The sequence below is a fragment of the Corvus brachyrhynchos genome, unplaced genomic scaffold (genome assembly GCF_000691975.1).
Source record: "Corvus brachyrhynchos isolate BGI_N302 unplaced genomic scaffold, ASM69197v1 scaffold698, whole genome shotgun sequence".
Taxonomy (NCBI): domain Eukaryota; kingdom Metazoa; phylum Chordata; class Aves; order Passeriformes; family Corvidae; genus Corvus; species Corvus brachyrhynchos.
Genome location: NW_008239535.1, coordinates 378464 through 388605, shown reverse-complemented (window position 1 = coordinate 388605; position 10142 = coordinate 378464). Strand labels below are relative to the sequence as shown.

Here is a 10142-nt window from a genome sequence, read left to right as displayed (position 1 = left end):
CTGCTGACCACTGCTCTTGCTTTTGAAAGGTGACACCTGTGAATCAGTGCTTAAGGCATGTCACACTCAGCTCTCCCATCATTACCAAGATAAAAAAGTCCCACAGGCAACTCCTTCAAGCTCACCTCAGCTGCTCAGTGGTTCTTCCACTTGCTACCTCATGTCTTGGTTTGCTCCTAAACCTCCATCCATGAATTTTCTCCTTCTTTTATGTCTTTTTTGGAGAATGTGACTATTGGTCCTGCTGTTCTCTTGAAACCCATGTATATATATTTCCCATGCTGGCCAATTGTTTTCTCGAGTGAACAGGAATTCAATATAATCCAGCATCCAGTCTGCAGAAATACTCTTACAATAATGTTTTACCTACCTCCAGGAATCATTCAATGTCCAAATGCAACTGTCTCATATTGCATCCATGAGTTGTTCATCTGTAGATAGTGTGGCAGTGTTGCCAATGAATAGCTCAAAAATTTTATTAAAAAATTAGCTTGAAAGACGGTATTGTGAAAAGAGAGCTTTCTTTTTAAGGGCTGCATTTGCTTTCAGGTAAAATTGCTTCATTTTTTTGCTTCATTGCTTTTCTTTTTCATTATTTTTTCCAAGCCCGATCATCCATCCAGTGTAACTGAGCTGTTTCCAGCAATGAATTTCGCTTGCTCCACATTTCAGGACAAGGTTATAGCTCTAAAGTGTTTCTGCCACATAATTTCTCATGCAAAATATTTTCTCTTCTAGCTATAAAATTGCGTGATCCTGTTTTTCTCACGGAGATAGGAATTTAGAAATGTGGACACCTTCTCAGATATTTTTAAGAACATAACATGGAAGATTTCACAGGAAGAGATGGGCTAAGTGCTCATTGCTATTCCTACTTGTCTAAAATATTCCTACTTGTCTACAATATCCCTGTAAGCCAAGAGTGAAAGTGTTTCATTCTGCCTCTAAGAAACAGAGCAGGCCATTACCAGAATAACTGGTGACACCACTGTCACTCTGGCTCGAGATTATCTGGTGCATAAAATGTGCATCATCAGGCACTTGCTCAGTTCTTTCCTTTAGATTGCTGAGTACTGTGAAGCCACTCCAAAAAACTTCAGGGGTGTCTGTGGTGGAAGTCCTTCTGCATAAATTGACCCTTCCCCGCATTCCAGTGTTCCTGCTTTGATATCCTTTTCTCCTTACCTGCAGGTATGCTGCACCGTTGCTGTCAAATTCAAGTATACTAATCTCACTGTGCATCGGTGTTACTCAGAACTTCCTCCTGCCTGAGAAAACTTCCCAGCCGCCTTCAGAGTGCTTGTGCTTTGACTTTGAAGTTACAATTACCCAGACAAAGCTGCCAGTAGGGAAATATCACTCTTTATTTCCTTTTCCTCTGCATCAAGGATTGGATTTGCACCTTTTGCAAATCAACACAAGACTGCTGAGGACAGAGAAATGGTCTGTTCAAATCCAGGTAAGTTCTTGTTCCTGAGGGCAACCGGTCATAGGAAAAGACATCTGAGCTTGTGTTTTATCTATCTACATCTCTATTTCCACAATCCTGCCTTATCATAAATACAGAAAATTAGCTTATTAAAATTTAAAATAATACTCGATCATCTTCTGTTTCCCAGCTTTCTGCTGTTCCAGACAGCTTTAAAAATTTGTCTAAAATTTAAAATCAAAACAGGGAACTTCACCTACCATTATGAATAGGAAATGTTTGTTCTGCCTACTGGTCCCCTGTTCAAAACTGTTATTTCACTAGAACAGGTCACTGAATGGTGAGAATGTTTCCATAGCTACCATGCTGGATGGACATAGGGAAACAGAATTTGCAGGGAAAGCTTTGTTCTTTATTAAACTAGCTGATATAGGTGAAAAAATCAGGTGACATTTCAGGCTCAGAATTCCTTCTTCTCTTCAACCAAAATCATTGTGTTCCACCTATACATATGATTTTCTGTTGTTTGTTTCAGCCCTCTTACTGATGGACGAGGCTGTATGAGCCTGAGCTCTGGAGGGAAACAGAACATCACTCCTGTTGATCATTCAAGCTGTCAGCTTTGGTCACTAATCTGGAAAGGACTGTGACTCTGCATAAAAAATCTCTACCTCTCAGTTTGTGCCTCATTCAGGGATCTCAGGTTTACCCAAAGAAGTTGTTTGAGACAAACACATTTCCAAAGCTGAGCACTGGGATGCATGTGACAAAGTCAAGCATCCCAAGACTGTATTTTGAAGGAATCCATATGCTTGCTACTGTCAACACTTTGCTTAATAGCTGTAAAGTTGCACTGATTTTCTCAGTACTGTAACGTCCCAATGACATTAGGCAAGAATGCCTGTACAAGTCCGTTGCAACATACTCAGCAAGTATTACCAGACAAGAAAGAAGCACAACCCTTCAAGTACTGGGAGAAAGGTTGTCCTAGTTCTTTGGAAATCTTTTATGTTTCTTCTTTGACCTAGCAAAGACCTAAAACTGCCCAGTGGTTTCTTCAAGATTTTGCAACCATGTGGCAGAGCCCAGCAGCTTTCTGAATTCACTTGATAAAAGTGTTTGGAAATCAGATATTAAAAGAAGGGAATCAGGACTATATTCACTCCTGGTAAAAAAAGAGGCCATGGCTGTGGCCCTCAGTGAGAAGCCGAGCTCAGTGTTCTGTGAGGCAGGGGCAAGGTTGTGATGGGGCAGACCAAGGCACATCTGGAGTCTCAAGTAGAGAAGAAAAAGTACAACAAAGGATAGAGCATTATTGTGATATTACCGACTCCTCCTTTTGGCAGGACATGATGCAGAATGGCACAAGGAAAATGCTTCAGCTCTGGTACTATATGTCTTCTCTCGTGTGTGGAGCTGGAAAGGGATCTCTCAGTTGTTCTTGCATAAAATTGTGTCTTTCCTTTGGTTTTGCCATATAAAGACATCCCTGTCATCAATCCACAGTGGACCCAGTCCTATCAAGTGAACAGACTGTCTGTTCTGATACACAGAAATCTCAAACTGAGGGATTTTTTTAAAAAGGCTTGGGCGGGGGATATCCTGTACTCCCTTTCTTTTTCTCTACAGCTTCTCTGGCCCCCTCCTCCCACTTCCACAGCCTGAGCTCAAGTTTGTACACCTTTTGAACTATTTTAGAAAATGTACAGCTTGTCCTCTAAGAAGTAGGAAATTACTTTTGATGGTCTATTGTATAAGAATTTCCATATTTAGACAAAAATCAACAGATACAATCTCTGATTTCCTTTCCCCTATACTCCTCATATTTTCCTCTTGCATTGCTTGGTTTGGCTGCTGCCATGCTGTAGCAGAGGCAGATGTCATCAATTAGAAGATGGATCTATAACTAGTGAGAGATAATATTCAAAGAGCCTGCTCATCCAGATACTGGGTACTCAGCCTGGTCTGGGATATTGGCCCCAGCTCACATCTGCAGTTTTTGATGCTTTCAAAGGTATTTCAAAGATAAGCTTCTACTCAGTCTGTGCAGAATATATGTTGCATATAAGAAAATTTTGGCTCCCTGGTCTACAAATTCTGATGCAGTCTTTCTAAGGCTTTGTAAAACAGAGGTCAGTGATATTAGACTGGATTCATTATGTAGCTAAACTCCAAAAAGGTTTGCTAAACCCAATAAATTTTGGGTTTCTTGTAGCTAACTATTTGGTATGATCATGGTGTAAATTGTCTCAGTGACAGTTAACTCAGCAACAATACTGATGGAGGAAGGAACTCAGTAACAAGAGCTCCATAACTTTGTAGTAGTTCAACCCATTTGCAAAAATGCTGGAGAGGAACACTATCAAGCAGAACAAAGTCAGAATAATATGTTAAAATATCAATACAATAAAAATTAAGCTTTCTGACTTAAAATTAAATTTCTCAAGGCCTTTAAAAGTATGATTCTGGCCAATTTTAATGCCAAGAAAATGACTGATGAATTCAGCAAGTAAGTTTAAAAAACTCAAAAAACCCTCCAAAAAACCAAAACCCCAATGAAATTAAGAGAACAGCTAAAATTTAGCATTTGCACTTGAGACAGGACTTTGGCCTTTGTCAATTTAAACAAGAGTCATTCTTACATTCAGTTTCCAAACCGTGGGATGGACTTCCTTTGAAACAAAAGATGCTTGCTAAGATCCCGTTTCTACTGCGACAACAACACAGACATTAACCTTGCCTTTCCCAAAACAAGCACACATTTCTCTATATATTGCATACATAAATTTGTTCCTTGGGTGGCTTTTATGAGAAAATACATTGCACACAGCAGAAGCTGGTCACCTCTTACAGTACAAATGAAAAGCTCCTGCATTTTGATACCCAAAGTGATCTAGGTGCTCATCTGTGACTGGCAAGGATTCCAGTGTAGTTAAACTAGTCTTTCATGAAATCTGAGCACTTGAGTCCAAAGGAAAAAAGTTATTTTGTTTTGTTGCATTGCATTTTTATTGCAAAATGAAGCAAACCATTATAAATGAGAAGTTACTGCTTTTTACTTTTAACTTTACAACCTCTCTAAGTATTTAGGATAGCCTTCACTGTTTAGAAAGCACATGTAAGGCTTGCAAACTGGCCAATTTTTGTGTAATAGATCAGTTTATAATATATAAGTTCAGCTAACTTACCCCTATTTTCCATTGTCAGCCTTCTGGCTTTTTTACTAGTCTACAAAGAGTGTTTTGCACTGAGAAATACCCATGTAACTACAATGTTTGTATTCACATGGAGAAAATTATAAGCACATGAAAGTAAAGCACATTCCTCATGATCTTTACACTGCTTGAAGATTAAGAGTACAATAGATTAAAAGAATCCAGGAATAAGTTGGTCTCCAGGGAGCGGTCACAATATTTGTGTAAGTCTATGCTGCTTTAATATATGAATTACAAAAAAAGCCCTAATAGAAATGTTTGAAATTTTTTTGAAACACACTAACTATATGGCCTCACCCCACTTTGGTTTTTGTGTTTCAAAAGTAGAGTTGATCAAAAAAGTTTGTGCCATGCATTAAAAAAAAAAAAAATCAGAGTCCAGTCTGTGTGCAGTAAGGCTGTTCAAGATATGTAGTTTTACAAGAACTAAGAAAGCATTCCCAGAAAGACAGTGTTTCCAAATAAATGGATGCCCCTAACAAATATTTAGTCCTTAATTGCAGTATTTATGATGTTTGACTTGTTGTAGATAATCTCAAGATTCTAATAAAGACTTGAGGCTAGAGTATGTTCAGTGTAGTTACCTTGATTGGCAGGATCTGAAAAGCTTGACCCTTAACTGATTCCATCAAGAAATCACAACCACCTTGTGACATGAAGCAAAAGTTGTTATTAAAAGATTAATAAAGTTTAAAAAAATATTAAATTAACATGTTAGATCTTGTGAAAATACAGTGGAGAATAATAGATATTAAAAACTCATCCAGTAGGTGCCACCTGGAAAGCAATAGAAATGGCACTACCACAAAATCACAAGTGACACACTTCAGAAAGAGTTCTTAATTTATGACTCTTTTCCTATTGTACCAGCTTGAAAACTGTCTTTATTCTTTTGCCATTAAATAATGTTTCAGAAACAAATAAGTGAAAATAGGCATCTGCTTCTTTTTGATGGGTCATGAAACTTTATCTTGCTCTGACTGTATGTCTCTATTCTTACTCAGTTTCAATAGCAACCACCTAAGTTCAAGTTATATTTGGCAAATACTACCAGTCTTCCAGTTATCAGTAAGAAACCAAAAGCCCCAGGGCTGGATGCAAATCTATACCCTGCAGGATCTGACTGTCAAGCATGCACTGCCACATCTGCTCCTTTCTGTAGAGTTACATTATTTGGAGTGACACAAATAAGCCTTTAAGAATATTTCGCTACATTTGACTGAAACCTGTAAATTAATTTTCTTGATATTGAGAAAACAAAATTTCTCATTTTTGATCAAGTGCACAGGAAATATTTGTTCTGAAAGAAAATTCCCAGTTTGTTCATGCCTACTTGGTCCTGTGAGAGTGTTGTGAGATTATGTGTTCTCCTGTCTCACTTTTAAAACCTTTTGAATGATTTTAAGTCATCTTCTCTCAGAACCCAGGCAATGACAAGTGACCTAAGGTCCAAATGTTGTTATTCCCTGTGAAAATTCAGAAACTATATAGTTCATCTGACCATGAGTTTGGGAACAGTACTCTCCTTGGCCACAGTACTGGTGTCTTCAACCTGACTCAAAATATTCTTTGATTATTAGACTGAATGACCTGTTAACATCAGTGGGCATAACTGAATCATGGCTCTCTGGTTTTGAATGCTAGTGCATAAATTCAGTTTTTGGTCAGTGCTGCTTTGGTGATTTCTGCATCAAGCTCCATTTTGTGGCATAGGCATCCCTGTGTTAGCTAACCCAGAGAGAGCTTGCAAAACAGCCATTGTGAAATGCAGACAGTGTTATAATCAGATGTTGTTAGCAATAAAGGCCTAATTAGACTCTAGTCCCATGCATGGTGCCAAACCCAAATGGTCTCTTATACATGCACTTTTATTGTGTGACATATTTAATTGAATCCTTGGAAGCAATCTAGGATTCTCATCCCAATGATTATAACCGCAATCTCCTTAAGGGTTAAATCCTCAAATGCTGGGGCCAGGAGGAAACTTCAAAGCAGAACTGCTGTCAGCTTTACCTCCTGTGCATGCTCCAGGAGCAGCAGGCCTGCAATGCCCCGGTGGGATGTTGCTGGGGAGGAACCTCAGCATGTCAGGGAGCATGGTGTGTACACCTCGGCAAATGCTTCCCTCCGCCCAGCCATAGACAGCCATAGTCCTGCAGGATCCTCACATTCCTGGCAAATATTACCCCTGGGAGTGCAGTAATGCTGCAGTGAGCAAATAGAAATGGTGTGCACAACAGTGTCACTCTTGCAACATTCAACATACACCTACTTTATTCTTCTTTCATTCAAGAATAAAGACCCAGGTCCTGGACTGCTGTTTTTCTTCAAGTATCTGAATGAGACTTCTGCAAAACAATTGCTCACAAGAATTTTTTATTTGCAGAGCAAAGACGTACAGACCCATATGTAATGCCGAAACAAAACATTTAAAGTGGTATGCCTAAATATCCATGTAGGAATAAATAAATTAGGTAGAAATAATCCTGGATTTTACAAGGGAATTTGAAATGAGGCAGAAGTCCTGAAAAGGCTGCTTTCAGACATGAGGAAGTCCACAGCTGCTGGGACCTGAACTGTTTATTGGGCATCCTGACCTCAGCAGAGGGAAATATAAGCAGGTTTGATGGTCCTGTCTTCCGGCACAATTCAAGTACCTTCCTACTGTTTTGGGTAGGGATTTCCTTTGTTGCTGGACAGACTTCAGCCTTGAATAGGTAATCATGTAATTTTCTAATAATTGCAGCCAGCTTAAATTTCACTGAAGTAAAGGGGCAGGGCTCTTTGGTGCATTTTTATGAGTACAAAGAAACATAGCAAACAAGCATATGAGATACAAGTTCATTGAAAGGTGACAGCAAGATACTTTTTTTTTGGAGACTTGTGCCCTTTACATGAAAAAGCAAATGATTCTGTTTCACATCTGGTTCTGGACAGGGAGAGGCAGAATTTTTTGTCAGACTGGCTAGGCAGTCTGGTAGCATATTAGAGAAGGTTCTTGTGTGGAAGTGGAGTTTCAGAAGTCAAAACAGTTTTGTTAAAGTCTACAGGGAATTTGAAAGATGACGTTCAAAAAACTACAACCACACCCCTTAAAGATGGTTTACCCATTAAGATTCATAAACCATCCTGGGAATTTAACTAGGAATTTTGCCTCTGATTCAAGAAGACAGGATCACATTCCCAGTGATTAGCTCACTAAGCTCACCAGAGGCCATTTTCATTCCTTTGTTGCACATGGCTGGTATATTCATGTCTAACACAGGTGTTTCTGACCATTTGTGCTTTCTGTTTTGCAGATACACAAACTGAAAAAAGTAAATGAGTGATCTCTGTGCAGCTTTTTCCACTATTTTGTGGAACAGCAAAATATGAGCTCTTCCTTCAGTCAGGTGTTTATTTCTCCCTAACATATCTATCAAGTTTCTTGCATGAAAACTGAGTTAACAGTAGCATTTGCTGTACAACACTGCTGTATTCAGTGCAGCTGAGGATCCTGTCATCTCCATTAACTTTGCAATGTCAGGAAGTTTACTAAAATATCAGGAAGAGCTCAAACCATTCTGTTAGGTGAGCTTTCCTGGACATTGGGGTGGAGGGGGAAATAAAATTTTAGAAATGCACCTAACATCAGAAACTCATTCTGTAACTGGAGAAAATGAGGTATAGAATGATTGACTAATCATTCGATCTTTCAAGCTAAAGTTCATCTTCAACTTGTGAAAAAATAATCAAGGTCAGATGTCATACAGACTTACAAAGTCGTCTGGAGAAGATAGAGTGTAAATGGTTGTTTTCCTCCCTTCAACTTTTGCAGAATTCAAGGGCTTCAGGCAGCTAACAGGCAAGCAGCAAAAAAGAAGCAAATGACTGTGATTTTCACGTAGTGACTCAAATTTATTGTGTGGTGGAAACTGAGGTCCCAGAATGGTGGGGAGGTCAAATGTATAGATTAATTTGTGGAGGGAAGCAAGCAGACTCTTCAATGTAAGAATGTTCATGTGAGCTCCAGCAGTGCCTCATGTGAGGGGTATCTGAAGTCTGGGGGGATGCATGAGGGGAAAGGATCACTTGGTACATGCCCCGCTTACTCTTGTGTGCTTTTCTCTTCACCCTCATAGCCACTGCTAGAGATCATGTCTTAAAAGCACTCTCAGCCTGATCAAATACAGCAATCCCCATCTTGTTATCTCTAGGTAAGCAATGCTTAGACACAGATTTATTTTAAAGCATCTTTATCTCAAAAGTGCTGTCAGGCAATTTCTAAGTCATTTGAATAATTCCTTTTCACATCCCTAGTAAGCGATGCCAGGGAGCATTTGCTGTTCAGCATTTGTAAAAATGCTGATCTATAATCAGATAGTAATCTGTTCCTTTGCTGCCTGGAAAGAAAAAAGTTGCCATAAATTCATTGCTGTCTCATGAGGGCTGCAAGGATCAAATGCTTTTTGTTTCTCCCTTTCATGCACAATAGCTTCCTTCACAAACTAGCTGCAGTAAGCAGTGGCACAGCAAGTGAATTCCAAATCACTTCAGGCTTTGTTTGACCTAGAAGTCAATATAAGACAGGCACACAACTGCATTATAGCTTCCTTCCCACAACACAGCATTGTTTGGAAACTGCCCAAAGACTGTTACACCACTGACTACATTCTTAGCCTAGTGGGTATCAGTAGCCCAGAAAATTGGTTCCCTCCTTTGTTACTTAGAGAACTTCCCATGTTTACCCAGTCCCTTAAGCTCTGTTCTCTGTGTAGTAGCATCAGAGTCAGTCACAGAGACAGCCTTATAAACAGACAAATTTTATGTCAGAGAATAAAACCGTTCTCAATAGGAACTTTATAACATTTTTAATGACTATTGATGAAACGGCAGACACTTCTTTAAATGTTTACTTATTTAATGTTCTCTTCCTCCTTCCTTCCCCTACACATGTTTGCCCTCAAACTCAATATATTTGGTCTTGTTATCTTTCAAGCAGTAAGACCCATGGTCACTAGAAATAGGTATCTACCATGACTGTGCATGTTAGTGACAGGTTATATGTTGTAATTAATATTGTATCAGTGAAAACCATTGTTCATAGAGACAAGAGCATTACAAACTCCTCCTGTTCTCTAAAATAGGAACCAGGGCACAAATTCCAGGGTACTAATTGCATTTTCAAGGTTAGGCACATGCTTCACTGTTTCAGAGCTTAAGACTGCAAGACATAATATTTAATCCTAGTGTCATAGGTTAGCAAGCATAGTCCTGGAAGGGACGTGCTTGCTAAGGGGTGCTTACAGTTTCCTCTGGGAACTGATAGAACCTATCAGCTGGCCAGTTTGAATATGAACAATTCTCTAAGCCACTTAAAGTTGTGACCACCTCTGTGATCCACATTTAAGAATAGGCAAACTCCCCCTCCAAGCTCTCTCTCGTTTCCGGCGCTGGGACAGGTGGCTGCAGGGCCCGAGCAGGGCCCAGTGGGCCCGGCCAGGCCCTGCTTGGGCCAG

General features: G+C 39.5%; 1 long non-coding RNA gene across 3 annotated transcripts in view; it reads left to right on the top strand.

The window, feature by feature from the left end:
* Positions 1-7513, top strand: part of LOC108448422 — an 11921-nt gene extending 4408 nt beyond the window's left edge. For all 3 annotated transcript variants that reach the window (XR_001864301.1, XR_001864300.1, XR_001864299.1), the window contains 2 exons: positions 1192-1459; positions 1965-7513. This is a non-coding gene — a long non-coding RNA (uncharacterized LOC108448422). The remainder of the gene's footprint in view (positions 1-1191; positions 1460-1964) is intronic.
* The last annotated feature ends 2629 nt before the right edge of the window (positions 7514-10142 follow it).